Source organism: Salvia hispanica, chromosome 4, assembly GCF_029641045.1.
Source record: "Salvia hispanica isolate PSC_SH4W2 chromosome 4, Shi_PSC_v1, whole genome shotgun sequence".
Taxonomy (NCBI): Eukaryota; Viridiplantae; Streptophyta; class Magnoliopsida; order Lamiales; family Lamiaceae; genus Salvia; species Salvia hispanica.
In genome coordinates this window covers 7,306,031-7,321,055 of record NC_142695.1, presented here as the reverse complement: position 1 = coordinate 7,321,055, position 15,025 = coordinate 7,306,031, and the positions used below count along the sequence as shown (strand labels likewise).

Sequence of the window (15,025 nt, the reverse complement as noted above, 5' to 3'; positions counted from 1 at the left end):
ATTTTTAATTCTCATATAACTAAAATTGTAACTCATATTGTTCATTGTTAATATTGATTCTAATTTTGTTTAATTAATTTAAAATTGAAAATTAATATTTTAAAATATTGTTCATTGTTAATATTGATTCTAATTTTGTTCAATTAATTTAAAATTGAAAATTAATATTTTAAAATATACTCCCTCTGTCCCGCTTTAGCAGTCCCATTGACTCTTCTCTATATTATTCTCTCTCTTAACTTACCATTTCTTCTCTTTAACTATTTTTTATCATTTTTACAAAAAGATGACAGAAAAGTCAATGGGACTGCTAAAGCGGGACGGAGGGAGTAATAATCTGTGCGTAGCACAGGTGCGACACTAGTTTAAATATAACCACACACTATTTCTAACTCATAGTAAAATTGCTAACTACAACTAAATGATATGCATTAGATCTTAAAATCAAAGGCTAAAATCATTCAACTCCGAATATCAATACAACGAACAAAAAATATCAATTAAGTTATTTATGTCAATTAACAACAAACAAAATAGTTATAACTAAATTTTAAAAAATATCTCAAAAATTTAAATATATATAACTATTTCATTTAAATTATTTGTTCACACAACATATATTAAAGTAAAGATAATTTTATAAGGATTCCAACGAGATCCTACATGCATATGTTTCAAAGTCAAAATTTGATTTTTTTTTTCGTATTTTTGGTGAAACAGGTTTATATCAATCCAACTTACATAATATGTCAACATAATGTTTGTACAATGTCAATATGAAATTGTATTGACATTTTAATGTCTTCGTGTTGATGTATTTCATACACAATATTGATATTGTCTTTTTAAACCCTAAAATGGATAATTGCTATTATCTTTTTAATATTAAAAAATAAAAAATAAAAATACACGTACAATTTTAGACCAAAGATTTTTAAAAACTCATAATCTTAAATTAGTTGTAGTTAGCAATTAAATGATGAATTAGCAATTAAATGATGAATTAGCAATGGATCATATGTCTTTAATGTATGATTGTCGATCACAATCACTTTTATTATACCAATAGTTTTACTTTTTAAAATTTTTAATTTAATGCTTTAGCAATCAACAACCATCTGTCGTATTTTTGTTTATAAAATTAATTTTTGGATCATCTTAATCTTATTAATTCTTTTTATAATTTAATATAATATATAATATTCATAAAATTACTTTGCAATGATAACATAAAACAAGAGCTACACTATATAATTATTAATATACTTAGTTTAATTTATAGTACATATATAATCATTCATATTATTATTTTAGTTTATAGATTTCACTACAAAACTGAAGTTATAATTACACTTTTATTTGTCTATATTATTTTTTATATATACTTATATATATTTGAGAAAAACAATAAATTCCTAAAATCTTAAAATAATTAATCATTTCTCTATATTTACGTGTAAGATGGTTAAAAATAATTGCTAAAGATGATTAATATTAAAATATAAAAATATTAAATATTTTTCCACTACTATACATGGAATGTACATAAACTTTTCATATAGTTTAATTGCGTGCGGTTATATTTAGATTGTTTCTATAGTTTATATATGTAACGGTCCGCCCTCCTAGGGTACAATAAATGCGGCTGCTGCTACTCAATCGGACTCTAAAAAAGTAAACATAGGCTAGGGTTTCATTTAAAGAGAGTTGATCAAGGTAATTAAAGGAAACATCAGAACATTTAAATCAACAACTTAACCTAGAAACTTAAATGAGAAAGAGAAAAGGGTATCTTAAATAACGATCAAAATCTCAAGAGTACGACATAATATCCAAGATGGAAATCACAAGAAAAGGGCTAAGGCCTCAAATCGAAGGCAAGATGCAAATATCCCAAAAACAAATCCTAAAGTGTATCAAAATTCAGCGGAAGACGACCAAGAGAAAGAATAGCTATGTATGAAGACACAACTACGCTTGAAGTTCATAACCACCATCTTAATTTATTTATCATGCTCAACACCTGCCACCGCTCGTCATCGTTCAACCTGCACATAAGGAAAACACATGCATGGCTGAGTATTTTGAAATACTCAGTGAGCTCATTGCCAAAACATTTTTAAGTTATGCCACCCTTACCAAGTGAACTCGAGTTTTAAGCAGTTATAAGAGAATATCACGAGTATCACAAAATATATTTTCCATAGACTGGCCAGTCAAAATAACTCCCCATTTTCTCATAAATTTCCACAATCACAATCATTCCATGGTGCGACGAAAGTGTGGCCACACTTTACGCCCACGAGACCGGCCGACTAGCAAGGACGGCTCCCGATCCCCTCTTGTACACAGCCTGGTAGGGTTTGCGGCACATACTCAGACCCGAATTCGTATAATCACATTCATAGCCCTATAGCCCAATGGAGCGAACTCACAAACTAGGCATCAGGCACACAACATCACAATAAAGCAAACATAGGCATGGCATAACAGTTAAACCACCCTTATAACACCAAACAATATTTTTGCAAGAAGTAAAAGAGTTTAAGAATAAAGCCCACCTCGACTGCTTAGATTTCAAGTAGTTTCGCTTTTCCGTTATCCGGCTTCGCAACCAAAGTTTCACCTTTGAATCACATAGGCACATATCACAAATTAGGTTCAACACTACTCTTACTCATGCATGTTTCAACACTTTTCCCTTTTCCCATCGATTTATCTTATCATTACTAATCAATCAAGATCATGTTTATCACACAAGAATATTTAGCCATCAAACACACACTACACAACACAACACACACACACATACACGACACACGCACACACGCCACACACACACGCCACACACACGCATGTAACATATTCCCACATCCCTTTTATCCCACTTTCACTCAACCAAGATGCATGAGGGTTCAAGAAGACCGATTAATCGGTTAGAAAGAAGAGGAATTGAGTAGAATCAAGAAGATGGATTTAAAAATACCTTAAGAGAAAAACGAACGGTAGAAATTAAGTATTAGACTTGGTTCTTCAAAATCCTCGGATCAAACTTCAATTCTTCACAAGGGATGGAGGATTATTGGAGTAAAGTAGAAGAAAATTGAGAGAGTAAGGAGAAGAGGGAGGAGGACGAAAATAAGGGGTGGGGCGAAAATTTGTGATGGCTAGGGTTAGGTTTTTGGCTCCTTATTTATAGAGTTCAATAAAATCTTTAGGTAAATAATAGAATATTTGGTAAGATCTTATTCTCCACAATCAAATAAATAAATATTGTGAAGTAGGGAAGAAGAATTAACAAAAATAGATTCTAGGGCAAAATCCTCTAGGTTTCGAAGATTAGGCTTCTAAAATAGCCAAGACTTTGTTTTGGTATATTTTACGGAGTAGAATAAAATATCACGGAGCAAAATAAAAATAATAATTCTCCCAATTTGGAGTAAAAAGTGGCGTCTCCTATGTCCTTTAAATAAGGCATGGATTTTTAAATATTGACTAAAATAAGATAAGGCAAGATCTCTTGAGGTATGGAAAGATTTGGTAGAATATTTAAATTCTAGGTATGGAAGGAAATCAAATAAGGGATTAACTAAAATAAAATAAATTCCTTCCTTCCCACAATAGGTGATTTTTTAAAATCACCATGGCAACAAGGGGCTCGATTTTTCCTCTTTAAAATAAGGGAATAATTGGGTCTTGGATTTAATTTGGATAAATATCCCAAGAATTAAATTAAATCCGGAAAAATAGAATTCTTTCTCCAAAAATTAAGGGGGGTTCGAAAATCATGAGAATTAGGTGGCTAGTATTTATGAAAATTTTCTCTAATATTCTCACTCATCCTTAAACAAATAATTCATCTCATAAATTAATAAGTCACATGCCACATCATTAAATAAGCAAGTTTGACTTTTCAAACTCCCAACGCGAACCCTAGGCTCAACTCGACCATATCATCACATGAAATAAATGCATTCTCGACTCCACGTCATCAATAATAAATCTTAGGGCTCTAAAATTAGGGTTCTAAATTCCGAGATGTTACAATATATCTAGTAGGAATTAGGGATATATATATATATATATATTTTTCTATTGGAATGTGATCAAATGAAAACTCTAAATATTGTACAAACTTAAAACTATAATTTGGATCATTGAAAAATGTCAACAGATATAAAAAAAACATTCAACGGTAGTCAATGATTGATGTTATGTTGATATTATGTTGATATCGTGCTGACATTAAAATCTTGAAATTTTAGACTGTGTTGTTACTGTTTTGAAACAGTGTTGAAGCTGTGTTGAGGAGTTTTGAGTTTGTACAATATAATAGTTTGCATTTTATCACTACCCTATTTCCATTTATCACATTTTTATTGATATGACATACCAAGTAGGATTGCCAATTTGGTATTCTTTGAATAGAGATTTTTTTTTTCCATTTTAAGTGGAGTACGTATTTCTATTCTAGCACAAGATTTTATGTAATATAATATTGTTTTGAGAGTTAAGTAGAGAGAATAAAGTATGAGAGAGAAAAAAATAGAGAGAGACTTTTTTATTTTTAGAAATGTGTCATTTAAAACAAGACGTTCCAAAAAAGTAAAATGATTCACTTATAAGAGCATCTCCAATGCTATATAGGCCAGCAATAGGCTAGCCATTCTCTCCCCTGCCACGTCAGCAGCACTAAAAAATCTACCTGCCACATCAGATTTAGGCCAGCCGCAATAAAAATAATTCAAAATATACTACATTTACATAATTAAAATTACGATTAAATTACGGAATTAAATTTACGACACATATACGGAAAAATTAATCCATTCCATTTTAAAAAAGTACAAAGATTTTTAAAAAAAGTACATGATTTTTTTTTTAAAAAAGGGGCTTCCACACACGAGCCCCGCCACTCTCTACTCCTCATCACCGTCGCCGTCGCCGCCGCCGCTGCCGTTGCCGCCACCCGTGGTATCTGAGCCCACGTCGGAACCCGCTAGCCGTGCCCTCGCGATTTCCAAATCAACCCGCATGTTCTCGAGCATCGAGTGAAGAAACATCTTCTCCGTGGGGTCAGTGGCGGTCCTCCAATCTTGGAAGACCTTGTACATCTGATCCCGCGTATGGTTACGCGAATGGAGAGTGTACTCGAGTGGGGTGGGTGGGAGGGCGGAGGACTGGACCTCGCGGGGCGATAGGGGGGATCCGCCCCTCGCAGCCCGTTGCGCCCGCTTCTGTCCAACCGGGCGGGGGCGACCAGCAAATGAAGGAGGGGATGGAAACTCCTCAGCATCCGGGGGGAGGTCGTGGGATCCGCCGCTGCTGCCGCTGTAGTCGCCGGTATAGTTCAACCTCTGCTTCTTCGGCCACCCAGCATCGCACCCCGCCCGGATCTTCTCGGAGTCCTTCAGCAACAAGAAGCACTCCCAGAAGGTGAACTCCTTATACTTCCCCGCCAAGGGGAACTGACTCTCGGCTATCCTCCGGGCGTCCTCCTCATTATGCCCACTACTGAGCTGACGGAGGGCGTTGGCGTACAAATTCGCAAAACGGCCCACCGCGGCCCTGATGCGCTCCCACCCCTTCCGGACCTCCTCCCCTCTGATGTCCTTCCCGTGCGGGCAGTGCCTCCTATAGGCAGCTCTGATCTTCGCCCACATGTTGACGACCCGCTGGTTGTTCGCAACCAGTGGATCGTCGCACACCTCCAACCACCCCCTGGCCACCCTGGCGTACTCATCCTCCGTCCACTTCCTCCGGCCAGGGGTGTCGTCAACAGCGGGCTGCGATGACTCGCCGACCGCCTTGGCCTTCCCCATCGTCTTCTTCTTCGGCGCGGCCCGCCTCGCTGGAACGGGAGTATCCGGATCCCCGAGATTGATCCCCATATCATGCAATGACAGAAGGTCATCGCCAGTGAACTGCGTCTCCACTGGGGTCGACGTGTGAGATGAAGCCGTAAAAAAATCAAGCGAGGGACGATATACCGTCCCCTCCCGGTGACCCCTGCATCCCCCCCTGCATCCCGGGATGCATACCGTGCTGCATCCCCCTGCATCCCTCCCTGCCACATCATCCCCATCATCTGCTGCAGCATCTAGGGCATACCCTCCCACCCGGGCGCTGACTGCCCGCCGCTACCCTGCCCCCCGCCCGGCATCCCCCACGGCATACCCCCCTGCATCCCCCCCGGCGCACCGGCCATCATCCCCATCAACTGCCCCCAAGGGACGTTAAACCCCGGGCCCATCTGCCCCCATCCAGATCCCACAGGTACCGTGGGAGTCTGAGATCCACTCGTCGCTGGACTGGACTCATTGATAATATGTTGTTTAACTATTCCAAAATTACAAAGTTCATATTTTCTAGGGACGAACTAATTAGGAAATACTCCCTCCGTGCACGAAAAATAGAGTATATTTGTCATTTTTTGTTATCCACGAAAAATAGAGCACATTTAAAAAAGAAAAGTTTTCAACAACTTCTCTCTTACTTTTTGTCCCTACTCTCTTACTAATAATATGAACTTCACATTTCGCTAACGCTGCTGCTCTCTTACTTTATCAATTCCATATTAAAATCTGTGTCATTCACAATGTGTTCTATTTTTGTGGATGGAGGGAATAGTTCATAATTTTTTTGAGATGGAAAAAGGATTTTTACTAATTCTAAATTCAATTTTTTTCTTTAATAGGTGTAGGTCCTGACGAGAACTCGAATATTACGTGTGGGAATCGTCGAGTCATCAATAGTTAGATGCATTCATGACATTGGGTAGACAAGAACCAACACATGAAGACAAGGACTTTGTTGGTTGAGGAGTCATTCCAAATGAAGGCGTGTTATTTGAATTGATTCGCTGTGATATGTTAACTTTGTCTTTAAAAAATTACTCTCTTCGTCCTATCTCAAGTGATTGACTATTTTTCGGCACGTATTTGAGGAAAATGATACTCCTCCCTTTCAGTGGCGAAGCCAAAATTTTATGTTAGGGGGCGACTCAATTTTATTTTACCCAAATAATACCCGTAAGTGTACGGGGTTATCGTAGCAAATAGTAAGCAAGAGTATATCGAATCCCACAGAAACAATTAAGTGTGAACCTAAGTACCACGAACAAATTTCAACTACTATCCAGACGATCAAGAATTTTGGGTTTGTGAAACTAACAACTACGCAAAGCATATAAATTCAGAGATTAAAATAAGCAATTAAACATGAGAACAAAGAAGCAAGTTGTACAAATTGATAAAGAAAGATGCAGAATTCAAGGATCCGATGCACAACTCATAGCCTAACCCAATTGAAACCGCTTTACCATTTAAAGTCTCCAGAATTGTTGAATCAATCACAATTCTAGATTAAACCCCCTCCCGATGTGAGAAATCCGTAGATTAGGTGTAATAATTGAAGTCCCCTTCTAATTCTTAGACCTAACTCCCAACACATTGGTTAGATAAAAGATTTCACTCGAAACATCAACTCTCCCGAGTTTTATTGAATTAAGGTGTGAATTATTCTTCTTTCAAGGTTAAATATTTCATCTCCCGCTTACTATAAGAAACCCTACACTTCCAATTGGTGATAAAGCAATTGTTAGGAAAAAGCACAAGAATAATTCAAACAATTGCAAGAGCAAGATAAAAACGAAGTCAATTGGTTTAAAACTATGAATCAATGCATCTTCACCAAGAATTCTACATAAAAGGTTTAGCTACTCATGTTCATGGTAGAAAACAAAAAGAAACTAAGAAAACAATGGAAATCATGATACGGAGTACAATTGGCGGAGGAATTGAAGCTTGAATCTTCAATCTTCTTCCAAGAGTGCTTCGGAGAGAGAGAGATAATGTGTGTTTTGGCGGCAGTAGAGAATGTGTCGAGATGCCCTAGCTCTTCCTTCTTATTCTCTCTTCTAAAAATTGCGTTTACATTTCAGAAAAACGCCAGATTGATGAACCCAGCCAAGTGGAATTAATCCACCGCAAAATCACCCGGTCGGGTGAAACTTACTGGAGATTACAATGCTTTAAAAGACTACCCGGTCGGGTGGAACTATTGAACTGGAAATTCACCCGGCCGGGTGTGATCTCTTCGATCCTTTCTGACCTCTCCGCGGCTTCTGAATGCCACCTAGCCGGGTGGCATTATTGCACTGAAAACTCACCCGGTCGGGTAGTGCTCTTTTTACCCCAATTTCGCCTACTTTTGCCTAAAACACTCAACGAACACGTGAACTCCAAAACATATAGTAATTGGCTGGAAATAACCATTTTGAGCACAAAAACTCAACAATAAAGCACATCAACATACCAATCACGACACTAAAATACGAGTTTGTCAGGGGTCCAACTTACTCTTCTTGGTTGTGAGATATTTTTTTCTTTCTTCGTCGCCAAAATTGATGCAACCTAAGTGGGGACTTCGAGAAAGATGGATAATATGTGTGAAATAACTTTAAAATTGAAATTACTAATACTCCCTCTGTCCATAGTCTTCTCTAAATTATTCTCTCTCTTACTTTATCATTTCTCCACTTTAACTATTCACTATCATTTTTACAAAACGAGTGCACAAAAGTAACCGGGACTGCTGAAGCGGGACGGAGGGAGTAATATATATAAGATACATTTATAGATCTCTTAGAATTCTATGGAGCAAAAACTAAGGATAAAACTAAATAAAAGGTACTTTGTGAGCTAAAACAAACAAAATATATAAAAAAAAAGCTGAACACTGTGGTTTATGGGATCCGAACACTGAATTTGATAGGAAAAAGGGCAAAGCAAAATCAACCATATGCACTAGGCATCGACATTTGTCATATTGATATAAGTATATAGTACTCCCTCCGTTTCTTCCTAGTTGAAGCAAAAGTTTTTGGCACAGAGTTTTAGAAGGGAATGTTGGGTATGTTAAATAAATAGATAAAAAAGTAAGAGAAAGGAAAAGGTAGAGATAATAAAGTATAAAGTGAATAAAGTAGATAGAATAAAGTAAGAGATAGTAAAGTAAGAAAGAGAAAAAAGTTATCATATATGGAAATGACTCAACTATGAAGGAACTTCCCGAAATGGAAAAATGACTCAACTATGAAGGAACGGATGGAGTATAATATAGTAAATACTGAAATTGGTGGGGGGACTATGGGCCCCCCAGCCCTCATGTTGCTTCGTCACTGCCTCCATTCTATTGTGGTGAAGTCATTTTGCTATTTTGGTACATTCCATAGTAGTGGAGTCAATTCTATTTGTAGTAAAAATCAACGCATTTCTTCACAATTATTTTTCTCTCTTACTTTGTTCTCTCTTTATCTTTCTACCTTTTAAATTTTCTACTTTTTAAATTTTCTACTTTATTCTTTCTTTACTTAATTCACTTAACATAATTTTACTTAAATCGTGTGTTAAAAAAATTTCTCCACTACTATGGAATGAAGGGAATAATAAATAGCTAAAGTGGAGAGAAAGTAAAGTAGAAGAGAGAATAATGTAGAAGAGAGCAATAGACTAATAATGGAAAATAAAAAGAAATCAATCACTTGAGCTGGGACGGGGAGAGCAAACTAAAAATGAACTTAAAATTATTCCAGTTTGTATCGTAATATCATTTCATTATTAGATGTACACTAATGAGTTAGTATTTCACTATGTTGTATCGTGATTAACTTTATCAAGCTAGAAAAAGGATCTATATATGACTGCATTACTTTTAGAACAACATAAAGAAAATACAGTCCAATTCTATCAATGCATTTAGGAAAAGAGCAAACTAAAAATGAACTTAAAATGTTTCAGTTTTTCTCAGTGTTTATGTGCCGAAAGGAATCGAGCACTCGGCTTAATTTGTGCTAGGAAAAAACTCGGTAATTGTGACAATAACTGATTATTAATGTGTTCGGTAACCTCTCGGTATCTTTTCCACGTTTTTGTGCCAAAAAGACCAAGCACTTTGACGATTGGTGCTAACAAATGCTAGCTAAGAATTCTAGTTTGAGTAGGTGCACGTTTAATCCGTATGAACACAACACATTGTCATATTATATTTATTTAGGCCTAATAGAAAGGCAACGTATTAAAACAGAATTTCCCAATGGGTCAAACATGTGATATGGGTTGCAAGTAAAGTGGGTTTTTCTTATGCAGTACGAATCCTGCGGATGCCTTAGTGTCAATTTCTTGTTGTGGTGGAGTTTCCCAATCAAAAAAGTAGAGAAGGTTGGCCAGCGCCACTTCCATGTTGGCCACTGCTAGAGACGCTCCCAAGCACACTCTTCTTCCCGATCCAAATGGAATGAATCCGAACTCTTGCCCTTTAAAATCAATGCTTTTGTTCAAGAACCGCTCAGGCATGAACTCATCTGCATTTTCCCAGTACTCGGGATCTCTACCAATGGCCCATATGTTTACCCACACAAACGTTTTTTCTCGAATCTCGTAGCCATCTATGACGCATGCCTTTATCGTCTCCTTTGGTACCAATGGTGCGGGTGGGTACAATCTCAGAGTCTCTTTCACCACTGCCTTTAGATATGGCATGTTTCCAATATCATCTTCATCTACTAACCTTTTGTCTCTCACTACGCTTCTAATCTCTTCTTGCACTTTTTTCATTGCATTCGGATTCTTTATTAGAGCTGTCATTGCCCAGGTTAGTGATGCTCCAGTTGTCTCCGTTCCACCAATTAATACATTCTACAAAATAGCATAATGTTAAGTACGAAATACTCTCTACGTCCTCAAAAATAGCCTTATTTTTATCATTTTAGTTTGTTTTATAAAATTAGTCAACTTTCTATTTTTGAAAATCTTTTAATCAATCATTACATTACTAACAAGGTGGGTTCCACTATCTATTAACACTATTTTGATACCTTTATTATTTCTCTCATGCTTTACCAGTTTCACATTAAAACTTGTGTCGTCCCAAAAAGACCTAGAGAACGGTAACGAAATAATAAAGAAATGAAAAGTTGTTACCATGAGTATTGCCTTGACATGATTCCAATCAATCTGAACCTCGGCGGAATGGTTTTCCCTGAGCTGAATGAGGCGATGAAGAATGTCATTGGTCATCGAATCCGGTCTATTTGGATGAAGATGCTCATCGATGAGTTGTTGATAAAACGAATCCATTTCCTCGAAAATCTTGTCCACTCTTTTTGCCGAGCCGAGGAGTTTATTAATGAAACCAAACATCACACAATCAGCCAAAAACGTTTCAGCTACGACCCTCCAAAACCGACTAAAAAGCCTCTCCAATTTTGTCCACGACCACGAATCCAATTTCTTCCCGAACGCAACGCGACAGAGAACGTTACAATTGAAGGACGACATAATCTCGCCTAGATTGATAGCCTCGCTCGAATAGGCCTTGCTTGAAACCTTAGAAATCATAGTAGAAACTTCATCTTGACGAATGGGGCGATAGGAGCGTAGTTTCTGGGGAGTGAAGAGGTGGTGAACCACCGTTTTCCTCATCTTCCTCCAATAATCGGAGTAGAATGAGGTGGCTATGTCGCTGTGGTCGTACGTTAGTCTCAGCGAAGCAGAGGTGTGCGGGCGCCCTGCGAAGGTCACGTCATTGTGTTTGAGAGCCTTCTTTGCTGCATCGGCCGACGAGATCACGACGACTGGCAATCGGCATAATTTCAGGTAGATGAGAGGGCCGTATTTGTATGATAGTTCTGTTAGCCAGATATGGGGCTTTATGATGTTGATTTGATGAATGTTACCAATGAAGGGAAGCCCTTTTGGGCCCGGGGGCCGACGAGGGGTTCGTCGGAGGTGTTTGTGGAGGAAAATGACGAGAACAGCAAGAGATGAGACGAGAAGAAGCATATCCATATTGGAAAATAGAATGAGAGGGTTAAGGTTACTTGACGGTTTTGAAATCCCTATATATATATAGACTAGGCATTGCTTCTTGTGTCTCAATAAATATAATAGAAAGTGTAATAGAAAGTGAGTTGAAAAAGTTGGTGTGATGTGGGTCCTACTTTTAAAGTATTAGTTTTATAATAAAATGTGTGTAGGAATGAGTTAATCGAATATGGGGTCCATTACAAAAATGGTAAAATGTGAAGTGTGTCAAATTTTCAGGGATAGACCAAAATAGTAAATTTTGTCAAAATTTGGGGGACGGAGGTAGTAACTAACAATTCCTTTTTAAACATATAATATCATGAAGATATAAAATTCACTTTTATAAATAAAAATACTGATATTATTTTTATAGTTACAACTATGACTCCAGACTCATTCTCCACGCTATCAATACTTCAATCACTTTTTCTTTCTACATCTCTCCTAATTTATCAATTTCGTATTAAAATTTGTGTCTTCTTCAAAGTCTTTAACTTTATGGGACGGAGAGTATTATATAAATAAAAATTTAATAATTATTAATATTGAATATAAATTTGAAGGTTATTTTTTTGTTTATTTATACTCCTTCCGTCTGAAAAGTGTGCAGACTATTTCCTTTTTAGTTCATCCTTGAAAAGTACTTCATCTGTCCCATTCGAAATGAAACGTTTTTCTTTTTGGTTTGTCCTATTAAAAATGAAACGTTTCTAAAAAAATGGAAACAACACTCTCTCTACCTTTTCTTCTTTCTTACTCTACTCTTTCTTCGTTAACCATACAAAACAATATTGCATAAAATCTCGTGCCAAAAATAAATGTTTTATATTTAATGAGACGGAGGAGCATCGACTTTCTAATTTTGGAAACTCCTTTATCTCTAATGGGATGGAACCAATTCTCCACTAACAATACTTTAATTACTTTTTCTTTCTATCTCTCTCGTAATTTACAAATTATGCAATAAAACTTGTGTTGAACCAAATGTTCATACTTTTCAGAGTATTTGTTACTCCAAATACTCTCTCCGTCCCATTGAGGATGATTCACTTTCCTTTTCTATTTGTCCCAACCAAAATATTGATCTATAACTAAAAATGGAAACACCTCTCTCTCTTACTTTACTCTCTCCACTCCACACACAAAATAAAGTTATATAAATTCTTGTGTCATCATTTTCCTTGGGACGGTGAGAGTAAAAAATAATCAATGTTATGTCAAATTAGATGTTATACAGACAAATCAATACACAATAGCTATATCTAGGTTCAATCCATCCATTGAGTTCTGGATCAGCCCTATTCAGATTTTAAGTTAATATAATTGTAATTTTTTCAGGATAGAAATATCAAACTCTAATCTTCCAAATTTAAGAAGTTATTCAGATCAGCCAGCATGTTACTGATTGCACTAACATTTAAACCAAAACTGATCGCAAACAATAACTCTACAGTGTGACCAAAGAATTCACGTTCTGTATAGTGTCGTTGAAATAAATTGAACTCCATATACAAAATTCAGTCTATGCTAGTAGGTCGGCTCAAGTTAGTATCACGAACAACCCAAGTTACGTTGTCATTAAAGAAGTGGTCTCACCGGTTGCGGAGCCAAGACTTTAATAATGGGGGCCCCAAATTTCGAATTGATAATTTTTCAGTTTTTTTGTGTTAATATTATTTAGAGGCAATGAGTCATAGCTGCATAGCAATAGGAGAGATCGTTGAAAGGAACATATAAATAGTAAAAATAACTAAAAGACAATAAAAACTATAAACACATGTGCAATGCAAATAAAGTCAATGTGAATTTATTTATTTTCTTAAATTGTGAAGATAATAAATATTAGTGTGTGAAATTCATTACATAAAACTACTATTTGCTAGAAATAAACAAAATTTATAAATGAAAATTAAAGATGGTAGTATTATAGTAGTATTTACATATTTATGGGATAATAAAATATTTGTTTTTACAGATATGTATAGATTAAAATTTCAAAATAAAATAAAAGATATTACTCCCTATACGTTATTTAACATATGTATGAAGTTCAAGAATAATTTTTAGTACTACTTAAATATATATGTATAATTTTAAATTTTGAAATGAAAGGAATAAATATAAATTTATGGAGTAATATATAACATAATAGGGGATTAGATGTAAAAAAAAATTTCAAAATAAAATAAAAGATATTACTCCCTATACGTTATTTAACGTATGTATGAAGTTCAAGAATAATTTTTAGTACTACTTAAATATATATGTATAATTTTAAATTTTGAAATGAAAGGAATAAATATAAATTTATGGAGTAATATATAACATAATAGGGGATTAGATGTAAAAAAAACGCATCAAAGCTGGCCCTAAAGAAGATCGAACACTACATCTCTCGGGTGGCAGACACACACATAAACCAACTAAGCTGCAGGCATATTTTATTATCTTTGTATACATATATTATATATAGGTAAAATCAAAATGGGTGAGGGGCCCATGGCCCCCCCTGGGCCCAGTGTGGCTCCGCCCCTGGGTCTCACTGAGATGGGTGCACTTTTTTATAGTCTTGTCATTTGTTGGCATAGAAAAAGAGCAAAATGAAAACATAGGAAGTTAGGAACTAAATTCATCCCAAATTATCCATACTAAATTTAAAATCATTTTCCAATAAATATATCAAATAATAATTCTACTCTAATAAATTACATCAAAGTATAAACCTAAAGAATATTCCCTCTTTACTTATTGTATACACATTTTCAAATATAATTATATATTTATCTAAATTGCATATTAATATTACAATACTTTATACCAATAATTTCTTATAAAAAATATAATAAGATTTTACTGTAAAAATATTTACACATAAAATATTTTATTTTAGGTGGTTGCAATTAGATAAATGGGATGGTCGTGGGCTGATCGACCATACCCATGTAGTTAAATTAGGCTACTTGACCAAACCAATATAATTACAATGAATAATAATTAGATTGTTGAATACTACTAGTATTTATTGATGGTGAGAGATTTAGAAGGGGCCGGCCGGGGAAATATAAACAAAGATGGTGTTTAAATAGACTTATTAATTTTTCTGGTGGATCACATGTGTTGGGATGGGGGTGCATCATCATTCATCAATATGCAGATAT

The 15,025-nt window shown here is 35.7% G+C and overlaps 1 pseudogene across 1 annotated transcript; it reads right to left on the bottom strand.

Moving 5' to 3' along the window:
- Positions 1-10,009: 10,009 nt before the first annotated feature.
- LOC125194557 (5-OH-xanthotoxin synthase pseudogene) lies at positions 10,010-11,849 on the bottom strand (annotated as a pseudogene). The gene is made up of 2 exons (XR_016128880.1): positions 10,983-11,849; positions 10,010-10,697 (listed from the first exon to the last, which is right to left on the bottom strand). The product of XR_016128880.1 is annotated as a 5-OH-xanthotoxin synthase pseudogene (transcript).
- Between the last annotated feature and the right edge of the window lie 3,176 nt (positions 11,850-15,025).